Source organism: Triticum urartu, chromosome 7 (genome assembly GCF_003073215.2).
Source record: "Triticum urartu cultivar G1812 chromosome 7, Tu2.1, whole genome shotgun sequence".
Lineage (NCBI taxonomy): Eukaryota > Viridiplantae > Streptophyta > Magnoliopsida > Poales > Poaceae > Triticum > Triticum urartu.
In genome coordinates, this window is record NC_053028.1 from 487,976,524 (window position 1) to 487,991,772 (window position 15,249).

Sequence of the window (15,249 nt, forward strand, 5' to 3'; positions counted from 1 at the left end):
GCCGTCGAGGACGCACCATCGAGCTCCACCGGCAAGTGTAAGAAGACGATGGCAGCTCCGCCAGAGACGAAGAAGGTGTCCGCCAAGGAGGACGGCACTGGTGGTACCTTCACCATCAGTGCCACTCTCGACCCTAAATAGGAAAGCGCGCTCGTTGCTTTCCTGCGGGCGAATGTCGACGTGTTTGCGTGGCAACCGTCTGACATCCCCGGTGTTCCCAGGAAAGTGATTGAGCACTACCTTGCCGTTTGTCCTCATGCGCGGCCCGTCAAGCAGAAGGTCAGGAAGCAGGCAGTGGAGCGCCAAGAATTTATTGCAGAAGAGATCAAGAAACTGGAAGCAGCAGGCCTTGTCAGTGGAGTGCTCCATCCTACGTGGTTGGCCAATCCTGTAGTCGTGCGCAAGGCAAACGGGAAATGGAGACTTTGTATCGATTTTACCGATGTTAACAAAGCTTGTCCCAAAGACCCATTTCCTTTGCCGCGCATTGACCAGATTGTTGACTCCACAGCCGGATGTGATTTGCTTTCATTTCTTGACGCATATTCAGGATATCATCAAATCTTCATGGCAGAAGAAGATGAGGAGAAAACCGCATTTATTACTCCATGTGGCACGTACTGTTTCATACGGATGCCTTTCGGATTAAAAAATGCTGGTTCAACATTTGCAAGGGTAGTTCATGTCGCTCTTGAGCCGCAAATACACAGAAATGTGGAAGCATACATGGATGATATAGTGGTCAAGAGCAAGGACAGAGCAACTTTGATCCAAGATTTAGACGAGACCTTTGCAAATCTGCGCAAGATCAGCCTCAAGATCAACCCCGAGAAGTGTGTGTTTGGAGTCCCCTCCGGCAAGCTTCTCGGGTTCTTCGTGTCTCAGCGGGGAATTGAAGCCAATCCCGACAAGATCAAGGCCATTGAGCAGATTGAAGCACCCAAGCGCGTCAAAGATGTACAAACACTTACCGGTTGCGTGGCTGCTCTCAGCAGGTTTATCTCTAGGTCTGCTGACCGCGCCCTGCCCTTTTTCAAATTATTGAAAAAGGTAGGTCCAATGAGATGGACTCCGGAAGCGGAGGCTGCGCTGCAAGACTTGAAGAGGTACCTGTCCTCCCCTCCAATACTTGTCGCACCTAAGCCACAAGAGAAGTTGCTGCTGTACATAGCGGCAACCAATCAAGTGGTTAGTGCTGCGTTAGTAGCAGAGAGGGAGGCAGACGACGAGCCAGCAACCACGGCAAGCGCATCCAGCGACAAGCAGGGCGCTCCCCCGACAAGCTCTGGTCCCGACAAAGATAAATCTGCGCAGATGCGAGAAGAGATACAGAAGAAAATGGTGCAGCACCCAGTTTACTTTGTCAGCTCCCTTCCGCAGGGGGCTAGGTCAAGGTACTCTGGCGTGCAGAAATTGCTTTTCGGCCTTCTCATGGCCTCGAGAAAGCTGCGCCATTACTTCCAAGCACATGAGATCACAGTTGTCACTCGCTTTCCGTTGAAGAGGATACTGCAGAATCCAGAAGCGACAGGCAGGATTGTTGAGTGGGCACTGGAACTGTCAAGCTTTGGCCTCAAATTTGAAAGTACTTCAACTATCCAGAGCAGAGCATTGGCAGAATTTATAGCAGAATGGACGCCAACACCAGATGTAGAAATTCCAGAAACGAGCATCCCCGACAAGGAAGCAAGCAAAGAGTGGCTGATGTACTTTGATGGTGCCTTTTCGCTGCAAGGCGCCGGCGCTGGTGTGCTGCTTGTCGCACCCACCGGAGAGCACCTCAAGTACGTAGTCTAGATGCACTTTCCCAAGGAGCAAGCAACAAACAATACTGCAGAGTATGAGGGCTTGCTTGCCGGTCTCCGGATCGCGGCAGACCTTGGGATCAAGAAGCTCATTGTTAGGGGTGACTCACAGCTTGTCGTCCGCCAAGTAAACAAGAGTTATCAGAGTCCGTTGATGGAAGCTTACGTCGACGAAGTGAAAAAGCTAGAAGAACACTTTGACGGCCTACAAATGGAACATGTTCCAAGAGCTCAAAACGCCATTGCAGATGGCCTGTCAAAGTGCGCCGCACTTAAGTTACCTGTGGAACCAGGGATCTTTGTGCTCAAGCTGACGCAACCGTCCGTGACGCCATCAACTGGACAGAGCAAGAAGAGGAAGTTGGTTTCTGGTGACTATTTGCCGGCAGAGCTCCCCGAAGCCGCCGCCAAGAAGGTCCCCAAGATCAACGCCAAGAGCGCTGCGGAGCAATATGCTCCGGCAAGCCCTAGGGTTTGTTCCGTTGAAGCAGAAGCTCCCGACAAGTTTTGCTCCGGCAAGCTTGCCGGGGAACGTTGTCACCGCTCCGGCAGAGCCGCAGTTCTCGCCTGTGAATCGAATGTTCCCACAGCAGCAGTGCCTTTAGTGACGCTCTAGTAGAATCGCACAAGTCACTCCCCTAGAACGGTGCAGTCCGTTGCTTCGCGCCAGACCCGCTCATCTGTCCGTTTAGTAATTCCTATCTTCTGCAAGGGAGAATTGTCTCCGACACGTTATGACAACCCTTCATAGGTGCAAAAGCATGCACCTTGGCGAAAGCGTCAAGTCGCATTGCGAGCAGAAGACCTGGTCAGGTTCATATCCGTAGTTAATATTAGGTACGAGTATCACCTGACGGTTTAGTAGACTCTGCAAAAACTCATGGCACGATTGGGTTCCCCCACTATAGTCATTGTGATTAGTTAGTCGCATCCCAGCAAATTCGTCATATACCCTCAATCCTCAAAGAACGCAATTGATTATTAGGCAGCAGCTCAAATAAGCTCGTCCGTTTCCTTCAGACAGGTGACATAACATCTACCCCAGTAAGAGCATTAAGCAATGGATAGGCATTCTGCGGGATTCAACTCCCTACAGTGGGACCAGCAGTAGCCCCTGACAGAGAATTATTCCAAAGTTCACTGTGGGTTACGCACGATTGTATGTACGAATTACGGTTACCAAGACGAGAGAAAAGGGGGTGGGTGTGCATGGACGAAAGAATAGAAAACTCAACGGCAGGACGCCCATTCGAAACCGGTGTACTTCAACACGTAATAGATTGTTGGACACAAACCGTCCCGATGCAGCATGAGAGTAACATCTAATGGTTAGGCATATGTGGTCATCCCACATTGTTGGACGGCTTCTCGTCAGTCAAGAGCACTTGTCCAGGCGCATAAAATGCTTCTCCTCGCAGGTTTCTTCTGGCCAACATGCCCTTCCCTAGTTTTATTGTCTCGAAGGCAAATTGCACAGGTATATTTGAGATTGCGAAGTGCATAGTGGATCGTCGTGTGCGCCAGCTTTGGCACACAATTACCAACCGACCACTGGAACAGCGCCTCGTAGCGCGAGCACGCCCTGCCATGAGCTTGTGCTCCCATACGACGATCCCCTTTTTATCGCTTGCATCTATTTGGTTCGGCCTGGGGATGTTTTCGATCTTAATTCCTCGGCACTCCAAACTTTTCTCCTCCTTATGTGCTCTCGAATACGTGCCGCGGCTGTTGAACAGCGTCAGTGTACCGTGTTGTTACCATTCAAATCATGCAAATCCTAGGAGTTCAACATAAAATTTTAGGAAAGTAGTCGATGAGGACTATTAACTCCCCAGTTAAAGACTCTGTTGTCCTCAAGCAATTCAGTTGATAAACCTAAAAGTAGAAGGAACTTTTTAACGAAGCAGTTTTTGCTCCATTTCTGAACAATAAATAGTATCATACTCAGTAAACCGTAGGTTTTGTGAGCAAAGTAGTGAATCCAGATTAGAAAGGCTAACCCATGGTTCAATACATAGCACAGTCAGCACCTTGATCAAGTTCTTCAGGTCAAAATTTGTATTATGACTCGCATTTCGAGTCCTCACATCTACCATAATACAGACGTTATACCATCGCCAATAATCCAACATACTCTCAAATGACATACGCTTACACTATAAATTAATCCCACAGTACGTCGTCTACTCCATTCATGCCAGTACGTCCAAGATCTTGGCGCCAAGGTCTGCTTCGCTTCTGTTGCTCACCCGAGAAGCAACGGTCAAGCGGAGAGGGCAAATGCTGAAGTGCTGCGCGGGCTCAAGTCCAGAACTTTCGACAGGCTGCACAAGTGCGGAAGAAACTGGATCGAGGAGCTGCCGGTGGTTCTTTGGTCGATCAGGACGACGCCAAATCGAGCCACTAGACAGACACCTTTCGCTCTAGTCTATGGAGCAGAGGCAGTTATCCCCACGGAACTCGTATACGGGTCACCTCGAGTGCTCGCTTATGATGAGCTCGAGCAAGAGCAGCTGCGACAAGATGACGCGCTGCTCCTTGAGGAAGACCGTCTTCAGGCTGCTGTGCGAGCTGCTCGCTACCAGCAAGCTTTGCGCCGCTACCATAGCCGCAAAGTTAACGCCAGAAGTCTCGAGGAAGGCGACCTTGTTCTTCGGCGTGTTCAGTCCGCCAAGAATTCCAACAAGTTGACGCCGAAGTGGGAAGGCCCTTACCGGGTGAAACGAGTCACTAGGCCTGGCGCTGTCCGCCTTGAGACCGAAGATGGCATTCCGGTGAGCAACTCCTGGAACATTGAGCATCTTCGTAAGTTTTACCCGTAAGGCGCGGTTGTCGGAACCTGTTCCGGCAACCACCTTTTGTACAAGTCTTGCCGCTGTTGCATGTAATCCTTTGTACAAAGCCGGGCGCAGACCCCGTGCATAAGTAAAGCTCATGTGCTCCGCACATTTTGTCGATTTCATGCTTTCTATTTTTTGGCATATATGATCTGACACTTTGTGCAGCACCTACTCCGGTAAGCAATAACGAGCCGTAAAGGCCCATATCTGTATTGTCTCTTCTTTCTTTTGAAAGCAAGGTTCCCCTCGCCCACAAGTTTGCCGGGGGGGAAAGGAGAAGACGATGGTATGGACCAGGCGTCGTTCAAGAAAGTTTCGCCTTGCCGGGAAGCAAACAACAGAAAAGCTAAGTTGCCAAAGTTTGAGCAATCAATTTTTAAATTTTAAGTTATCTCCCTTGAACGACCGCACTTTGTATGGAAAACCTGTGCGCGGAGGAACCAACTCGTAGCTAGTTGCGCCCTACTTTGTTTCGAGTCCGCTCAATCACTTAAGCGAGCTCGCTAGCGCCCTTACTTGTTTCGAGTCCGCTCAGCAACTTAAGTGAGCCTGCTAGCGCCCTTACTTTGTTTCGAGTCCGCTCAGCAACTTAAGTGAGCTCTGCAACTAGTTACGACAAGGTTTCTTGCCGGTAGCGGCACCGCCAGCAGGCTGCTGACGTCCCGCACTTAGCGCTCGCGGCTCCAGGTGCCTGCACGGCAAGTTCCCTAAAAGCGTAGGGTAAAAAACATACAAAGGGAGGGAATCAAGTAAAGGGAATAACGTCGCGATCATTGCCCAGAATAGAGTTATATTAGAAAGATAGCTTGTCGCAGCTCTAATAGATTGTTTTCATAACATAATAAACAGCGACAAGGAAAGAAGAAATGGGCGGCCTAATCTACGCGATCCCCTTCGACCCTCTTGATCCCGCTCACCTTGTCCACAATGGGTGCGACAAGGGCCTTGAGCTCCTCCAGATCAGCTTCCGGCGGCAAGGTCCTGAGGATGTTGGTGAGGCGGAGGCCTGGATTGCGGAAGGCCACCTTCATCAACACTTTCTGAAGAGCTCCCGCGCAGATCTTGCGTGATTCGTCAGCCAGCTGCTTGGGGATCCTCTCCCGGAGTCGCTGGAGGGCGTCGCCACGCCCTTGAAGAACAGGACGAGCTTGGCGCTGGGTTGGAGGTTGTCGTCGGAGGGATACCCGAGATCTCCATCCCCAGCTGCGCCAGCTCCTTGTCGATATCTGTGGCGGCGTTCACAAGACTCTCCGTCCAGTGCGTCACAGTCTCCCTGAAGGTTGCTGGGCGGTAGCACTCTCCAGCAGCGCCTTGTCGGCCTTGATTTCCTCCTTCAAGGCCGCCTCCCGCTTCTTGGCGCTGTCCAGAGTCTTGGTCAAAGTGGTTAGCTTCAACTCAAGATCCACGTTGGAGACCTTGGCGGCGCTGAGCTCCTTGCCCTTCTCGGAGAGATCGGCCTCCAGCCGCGCCACCTTCGTCTTCAACTCCTCCTTGGCGCCTCGGCGGCGCGGCAGCGTCCTCCGCTTGCTTGAGGGCTCCGCCAAGTTTCCCCTCGCGCGCGGCAAGCTCCTCCTCGTGGGCGTCGAGATTGACCTTCCGCTGCGCCAGCTCGCCCTCCTCCGCGGCTAGCTTCACAGCGGCAAGTCGCTGCGCTCTTCGACTTCGGCCTTCTCGAAGGAGGAAGGCCTTCTGCGCCTTCAACGAGCTGCTCCCGCTCCTCCGCCAGATTTCGGAGGGCTTCCCGATGGAAACCCCCGAGCTCCTCCGCGCGCTTTTCAATATCTGCTCCCGCCTTCGCGACAAGCGCCTCGCGGGACTCCAGCTTGGCTTGCCGCGCGCGGTAGAGCGACATCAGCTTCCGCAGCAGCCGCTCTTCTTCGGGCTCGTTGCTGCTGCTGCTTGGCGCGTCAACCACCGTCAACCCCGCGGAGGCAAGCACTTCTCCGTCGAAGATCTCCCCCTCGACCGGCGCCCTGGAGCTTGACGCCCAGGGGAGGTTGATGAAGACGCCTTCGCCGGCCTTCAAGTAAACGCCCGGCTGGGGCTCCTCGATGCTTGGCGCTGCGGCTTCGGCGGACGGGTCGGTGGTCGGTGTAGCGCCTGGCGCTCCTGCGGCCTCTGGGCCGTCAGTACGATCGCCAGATCCCTCGCCAGTCGCCGCGGCGCCAGCCTTGGCGGCCTCTGCGCCGGCGGCATCACCAGCGCCGGCTACGTCTCGGCGGCGACCTCGGTCTCCATCCGCTCCGCAGCAGATGGGTCTGACAGCCGGCAAGGGGAGAAAGAGTCAAGCAAAATCCAGCAAAAACTCAAGAAGATCAAAAGAAGAAGAACCCAAGGGAAGTTTTGAAGCAAAAGGAAGTACCTGCACCAGGCTCTGCAGTAGTGGTCTCCGCCGTCGGGGGGCGCTGGTGCTGTCCCTGCCGGAGAACCCTCCCTTGCCGGAGACTTCTCCCTTACCGGGAAGCCTTCCCTCGCCGGAGAGTTCTCCCTTGTCGGGGAATTCTCCCTTCGCTCCTGGTGGGGCTGCTCGGCTCCTACACAAGTCAACAAGCAGATATCAGCAAAGACAAGTACCCATGCGCGCCTCGCCGCGGAAAGTAATTCCTACACTTACGCTGGGGGCTGCCCTGGAGGAAAGTCGCCGGCTCCGGCAAGGTTGTCTCGGGCGCGCCACCTGCTGTCGCAGTGGGCTCATCCTCGATGATGATCACCGGGACCTTAGCTCTCTTTGCCGCTCTCTGGGCCTAGAGTCCTAAAGAGGAACAAGTTCAGGGAAAAGCAAGAGACAAGACAAACATCAAAGGACTAAAGAAATGCAAGTACAGCAAGAGAAGCTTACTCTTCTTCTTCTTCCTCGTCGGAGCTTAACGCGGAGAAGTCGAAGCCCGGCGCGCGCCCGGCGAGGAGGCGGAGGAGAAGCTTCCCTTGGCCGCTTGGCGGGAGCAGTGGCGGCGGTCTGAGACGACCCCGCTCCGGCTGTCGCGCGGCGTGAGCAGCGGCAGGAACTGAAGCGGTGGTCCGGCTAGACTCCGCTCCAGTTGCCGTCGCAGCATGAGGCGCTCCCGCGGCAACGGTGCTTGCCGCGGTGGAGCGTGTCACGCGGCGTGGCGGCTGTTGACCCGCTTGCCGCTCCGCCACATCACCGACCTTGCGGAGACGCCTTCTTGGTGGGGATGGAGGCTCTGCTTGCGGTGGGCTGTCTGAAGACGAGGTGGAAGAGGAGTTGATTTCCAACGAGCCGCTCGTGTCCTTGGCGGGCTCGCTCGGCTCGGCGCCACGCCCGGCAAGCTCCTTCTTGCCGGCGGGCTCCCCTCGCTCGGCACGGCTTGCCGCCTCTGCTGCATCTACCTCCTCCACCATGAACCCAAACTTGCCCGCGGCTGCGGCTGCCGCTGCCTCCTCTAGCCTAGTGGCGATGAGCGCCATCTCTGCGTCGGTGGTGTCGCGGGTGAGGCCATCCTTCTCGTCGGAGCAGATTGGCACTTCTACCAAGTCGTCGAAGAACTGCTGCACGACCTCATCTGCAGGCTCCTGCCAAGTTGGCGCAATCCCGTGCGAGTCGCACTCCGGCATCATTGCACGGATGCGGTCGAGCGCGGAATTGTTGCACAACGGCACGACGCCCCCCGGCAACCTGAACACCTCGGGATGTTGGGGGTCATACTTGAACAGTTCCTGCAGCATCGCGTTGAGCTCCAGGACTGTGAAGTTGTAGTTGAGGCCCGGCCGCAGCCTCATGATATCTGCCGCGTTCTTGAACTCCCAAGTGGGCCTCCCCCGTTCCTGCAGGGGGGCGATGCGGCGGCGAAGGAAGTCTGCGCCAACAGCGCCAACAGTAAGCCCGGCAAGCCTCAGGCGCAGGATCCTGGTGACAGCAATCTTCAGCTTGTCGTCCTCCGGGGCCACGTCACTCCAATCGTTGCCGCGGGTTACTGGGGTTCGGCGCCTGAGTGGTGAATGGCTGCGGGCTCTCCTCGTCAATCCAGCACCAATCAGCTCTCCACTCCTCCCACTTGCCGCAGATTCTCCCTCCAGATAGGTTTCCTTCTTGCCGGCCCTTGAAATCCAGGCGATTCCGCCGGATAGAGCCTCTCCTCTCTCTACTCGGGGGATGAAGAAGTGGCGGAAGAGGGCTACGTTGGGAAGGACTCCGACAAAGTTTTCGCAGAGATGTGCGAAAACTGCCATTGTCAGGAACAGCATTGGGGGTGAAGTCAAGGAGGTGGAATCCATAGGTATTCATGATGTCGCAGAAGAAATCAGAGAAAGGCGGGCAGAGCCCGCAGTAGAAGAATAGAGCAAAAAAGGGGTATCTGTTCGGAGCCTTCTTCCAAGCGGCGGCGGGGAGTACCTTTGTGCGCGGATGCGCGCGCGTCTCCGCCGACCAGAAAAGGTAGTAGTTCTCCCTCAGCTCCTTTGCGCCAAGCTTGGGGGGGAAGACGGACCGTTCCTTCCGCAGCGCCACGAGCCGCTGCGCCTCGGTCGACTTCACGGCCTTCCCCTTGTCGGCTTTTGGGGCCATGGCGGAAGCAGTGGAGGAGGTTGACGGCGCTGGTGGTGCTGGTGGCGATGGGGGGCGGAGCGCTGCTTTCTCTCTCTGCTTTGGGAAGGCGAGGGAGCGGCGGAGATTTCTGAGATTGGGAACGGCAACGGGCAAGTGGGCGAACTGCCCCTGTTTCCCCTGCTTATAAAGAGGGAGGGGGCGGACGTTCCGCATTTCCGAATAAAGAAACCACCCACGATCTCTCCCACGACGCCGCATTCAACGCGTGCCGTTCGGGGAGGGCGCGGTGGATACGGAGTGAGATACGGCGTAACCTAGGCCGCGTGTGCCCGTGCCCTGTTTTGGGCCTGGCCCAACAGCGCTCGGCACTGTGTATGGCCCAGGCCCGGGGGCTCCTATCGGTGTACTAGAGTAAGGGTACCCTAGTATCCCGAACTTGTGCACGGGCAGTCGCAGCATCCCGCGGCAAGGCTTGCCAGGTGACCGCCAAGGTCCTCCGTGGTTCCTTTGGAGCCGTTCAAGAACAAAGTATCCAAGTCAAGGAGACAAGACCCCGGCAAGAGGAGCTTGCCGGGAAGGCTAACAAAAGTATCCCAAGACCCCGGCAAGAGGAGCTTGCCGGGAAGGCCACCCAAGGCATTTCAAGGAACTTGCCGCGGCGCACCACGCGTCCCGGCAAGGCCCGGTGAGCGACAAGCTCCCGGACGCGACAAGACAACGACAACGGCAAGGCGCTTGCCGCGGCGAGCCACCTCTCTGGGCCCGCGCTCCAGCACATCCACCAACGTGTCGCTCTGGGGCCCTTCCAGGCGTACGTGGCGGGAGGCTGTGCAACCAGCGGCGTGCGGTGGCAAGCGGCGCTGACAAGATCGCCATCGTGGCGAACGGTGGCGTCCCTGGCGGTCTCTTTTTGCACTGTTTAGACGACACAGACGGGCATTTATTGCCCTTGTCCCCTGCCGTCAGGGTTAGGTATGATACACTGTAGCAGGTAGTTGTACCTACCACAGCACCTTTCCATTTTTACCCTTTGCCTCCGTTGCCACCTGTCGGTGACCCCTTGAGCATATAAAAGGAGGCCTGTGTGCAACGTAGAGGGGGGTTCGAACACTCACGCTCGGTCTCGCTAGCTGCTGGTGTGTACTGTAGCACTCAGCGCTCCCGAGCAAGAAATCAATACAAACCACAAAGCAGGAGTAGGGTTTTACGCATCCGTGTGGCCCGAACCTGGGTAAATCGCTCGCGTGCATCGCCTCGATTTGCTCTTTGCATGACCTCCGCCCCTGCCGAACCGAAAGGGATCCGGTCCGCCGGTCCCATAGGTGCCCGTGGATCAGTACCCCGGCACAGCGTTTGGAGGACAACTTGTATCAGAGTAGTCGAGTAGAGTGAGGGACTGGTGTGGAGGCTTGGTTAGGGTCGACTTGTGACAGCTAACTAGCGCATTTGTAATCTCTTGTACATATTTTCTCCCTTCTATAAAGCTAAGGTACGCCATTGGCGTACCCTTGAAAAAAAATTATCCGCTGATTGGTCAGAACTTGTCTAAGAACCTGGATATGGAAGCCGATCATCCAACCCTATCTGCCAAACATCTTCTCGGTTCTTTCTAAAGGTCCACATCACTCAAAATAATAGCATATCAAATCTTCGATGAGTGAAAATATTCAAGTGTGATACTCGTTCAGATGTAAATATTACAACACAGAGGAGATGTTGAAATGTAAAATGGTGGAGTGAGAGGGGTGGTCGGAACCTACGAACAAGGATATTGCATCGGCCAGACCATGCCTGCTCCTGCTACGGGACGGTTCGCCCTTTCGGTCGATGGTTTGTTCTCCTCAGACGGGACTGCGGGTTCAGGGATGGTCCTCGGGAATCCAGATGGAATCTTGATCTTTTCTGCTTATCGACACCTCTTCTTCTGCAACGATGCCCTCGGAAGCAGAACTACATGCAATTAGGAAGGGTCTAGCGCTAGCTTTCGAGTGATTAGACCTTCCTGTGGTAATCCAATCTGACTCTTCGACGACACTCTCTTCATTGTCCTTGGATAATCTTGATCGATCGGCTTACAGCCATTTAGTCACAGAGATTAAGCACCTCTTAGTTGGTAGAGAGTTTCTTCCTATGATAATTTCTAGAGATCAAAATAGAGTAGCGGACCGCCTGGCAAACCATGGGAGAGTAGAGTGTAGCACAGCTTGCTGGCTATAGAATTGACCACCTTGTATTGCTGAGCTTTTGACAACTGACTGTAACTCTACATCTATGGAATAAAACTCTTTTACCCCTGCAAAAAGAATATATTACAATCCAACTAAATTTTGAAATAAAACAATTCAAACTTGAATTCAACTTGCACCTATGTTCTAGTTGTCCCTTTTAAGCGCCCACTGATGTCCAGCGAGATCGTCCTTAAGCTGCTCATGAGTTACTCAGTGTCGAATTTATTGATATATTTGGAAAAACTCATCAAAATTGGCCAGATTCCAATGTGGAAGTTGAATAGGATCACCCATGTTCTCAAATTCCAGACCTTCGGCAACATCTTCACCTCCATCCTCCATGATCATGTTGGGCATGATCACACAACATGTCTCCGGATCCCATGTTTTCGCAGGTTCTCGAACAAAGAAAAACGGGCTCGGAGCACTCCAAATGCCCTCTCCACATCCTTTCTAGCTCCTTCTCATCTTTTGACAAAGTGAACTCTTTTCTGACCAATTGTCTTAGAGATGGTCTTGACGAAGGTCGCCCATGGAGGATAGATACCGTCAACCAGATAGTAGCTCATGAATTGACAGTACAGTTCCACGAAGAGTCTCTCTTCGAATTAAAGAAATAAGCCTGACCCTGCGTACACAATGGTGCGATTACGTTTCAGTGTTGGTTGCATGGAGAGAATTGAAGAAATTAACATGCATGAGATCAAATCACAAAGTCATGTATATGTTTTAGCATAAGAGTGAATGACCTATGTTTCGAAATATGGCACGAGTTAGGTGTCCTTCTGCGGATGGTTCACAATCATGCACCAGAAGAGGTAGTCCGCAATGTGTTTCTGGCCATCTCTAGTTTCAATGTTGTACCAGTGCATGTGATAAGGATCAAGTAATGCTAGAATACTATGTTGGAGTTAGGGATCTAAATCTTAATCATGTGCCCAAAGCCTCATAAAGGTCGGGGAGACTATACTGACATAGAAGACATTTGCATGGATTAAAGTGTAGAAAAAGTTTATCGGTAGGGCAGTCATCGATGAAATGAACACCCTCTATAACCTTGCCGTGCAACACTCGTCACGTTGTTTTGACCTAGATACCACATCGACGTCTAGAAGTTGAACTTCGATAGAGAGAGTCCTCAACCTAGAGTCCAATAGCATCAGTTCACCGGTGTCGGTGTGAAATCCTACAAACCTCAGGGTACAGGGTCCCAAGCTGTGGATCTTGGATCGATGGTAAGAGGAAAGAGGGAGACAATGTTTACCTAGGTTCAGGCCCTCTTGATGGAGGTAAGACACTACGTCCTGCTCTTGTTCATATTGATGGAGATGTATCAAGTACATAGGTGACCTACGCTGAGATCGTAAGTTGTGTTCTACCTCTAGGGCTAGATGAATGTAATTGTGATTCGGTCCCCTCTACGGGCTAGATGAATGTAATTGTGGTTCGGTCCCCTCTACGGGCTAAACCCCTTGGCTTATATACACACTGATACGTCTCCAATGTATCTATAATTCATGAAGTATTCATGCTATGTTTACAACAATTTATATGGTTTTGGTATGATTTGCATGGAACTAACCCAGACTGATGATGTTTTCAGGAGAACTACCGTGGTGTTATTTTTTGTGCAGAAATAAAAGTTCTCCAAATGCAACGAAATTTTTGATGATTTTTTTGGAAGAAAAGAGGCACTAGAAGCTTTGTGGGAGGACTAGAAGGTGAAGGAGGTGAGCACAAGACACCTGGGCGCGCCAGGAGGCCCAGGCGCGCCCAGGTGGGTTGTGCCCACCTCGAGGCCCATCTTCGCATGAAACCAACGCAAAAAAAATCCTACAAATACAGAAACCCCCAGAAATAACCATAGATCAGAAGTTTCGCCGCCGCAAGCCTCTGTATCCATGAAAAACCAATCTAGACCCCGTTCCGACACCCTGTCGGAGGGGGTAATCATCACCGGTGGCCATCTTCATAATCCCGGCAGCCACCATGATAAGGAGGGAGTAGCCCACCCTCGGGCGTGAGGATTTGTACTAGTAGCATTGTGTTTAATCTTCCTCTCTCTCTCTCTCTTGTGTTCTTGAGATGTCACGATCTTGATGTATCGCAGGTTTTGTTAATATAGTTGGATCATATAGTGTTTTCCCCTTTCTACCTTGTTGTGAATTTAATTTTCCCTTTGAGATTTTGTTTTAGGATTGAATACTTTTGTGGATTTGAGAGCACTTGATGTATGTCGTGCTATGAATACCCGTGGTGACAATGGGGTATCATACTGATTCACTTGATGTGTGTTTTGGCACTCAACTCACGAATTCCCGAGGTAACATTGGGGTAATCTATGCATAGGGGTTGATGCATGTTATCGTCTTTGTTTCTCTGGTAGAACTCTTGGGGCACTCTCACAGGTTCTTTATGTTGGATTGAGTATTATGAATCTGAAATTGTTTGATGCATATCGCAGAATCAACTCACGAATACTCGCGGTGACATTGTAGTATCTAGGTGACATTAGAGTTGGTTGATGTGTATCATATGGTGTTATTTTTAGTATGAACTCTTGGTTAGATCGATCAAAAAGAATAGCTTTGTGTTATTTTAGTACGAACTCTAGGATAGATTGATCGGAAAGAATAGCTTTGATGTGGTTTCATACCCTACAAACAATTTCTTCTTATGTTCTCTGCTAAATAAGAACTTTGGAGTGATTGTTCATCGGACGTTGAGGGATGGTTATATGATCAATATTAGCATTGTTGAGAGATATTTTTATTTGAATTTAGGAAAACTGCATGTTTTTCAAAGTTGTAGTTTGGGCCCAGATAAATGTTCACTTCATCGGGCTTGATTTTAGAAACCCGAGAAAATTTATTTCGTGATTTTTGGAGTCTGTTTAGTATTTCTTTTTATTTTTCTTCCGAGCGGAATTATTTAAAAAAGAACGCGGAACCGACTTTGGGCTGTACTCGGCCAGGACACCGCCGGCCGAGGCTTTATAAGCCGCCGCCCCGGGGCCCGAAAGCCCAGCCGCCCAGCCACCCTAACCCTAACCCTAGCTAGCCGCCCGCCGCCGCCGACGCTGCCGCCGGAGTTGCGCGCCGCCCGAGGTTCGCCGCTGCCTCGTTCTCCGTGCTGTTTAGAAAAAAATTCTGTTCGTCGTTTTTCTTTTTCGTCGGATTTTTCGCGGTTATTTTCTGATCGCGATTTCTCATCCGATTTTCGTTTTAGTATAACTTTTCGCTCGTTTATCGGAATCAGGCGATTCAAGCGCCTAGAGTTTCGTCTCGAAACCCTCTTTCTGAATAATCAACTTAAACATGTTTTTGCTACTGTAAAATTTGCCTTAGATCCAGATTACTAGAACGAAGTTGTTTCTTTCGCCGTTTGATTTCTTTTGCTTCGTTCGATTTGATTCTTTTTGCAAACCAGGGTTCTTAAGTTGAACTTTCTGGTTAGATCTTCTATTTGAGTTTGACCTGTGCATTAGATGAGTACTTATTGTATGCTTGTTGTTTATCTGCGATAGAATACCCGGAGTGCGCCGCCTATTACTTCGAATCTCTAGGTTTCGCGGATCATCAGCAAGGCAAGTAACACTTTGATCATACCTTTTCTACAACCCAGTTTTATTGCATTAGATCAATCCTCACACGTTGCATGATTAGGATCTAATTAAATTGTGGGATGGGAAGTAGATGAGGTAGTACCTATTACCTGTTATTATCAAACCTTTGGGAGTTACTTCTACGTTTGCTTATTATGCCATGCTATGCTAGTAGACGTGGATTGGGTGAGTGATATCCATGACAGATGTGAGATTGTTAATTAATGGTTTATCTAAGGTGGCAACCTAACACACATCTGGGTGGATT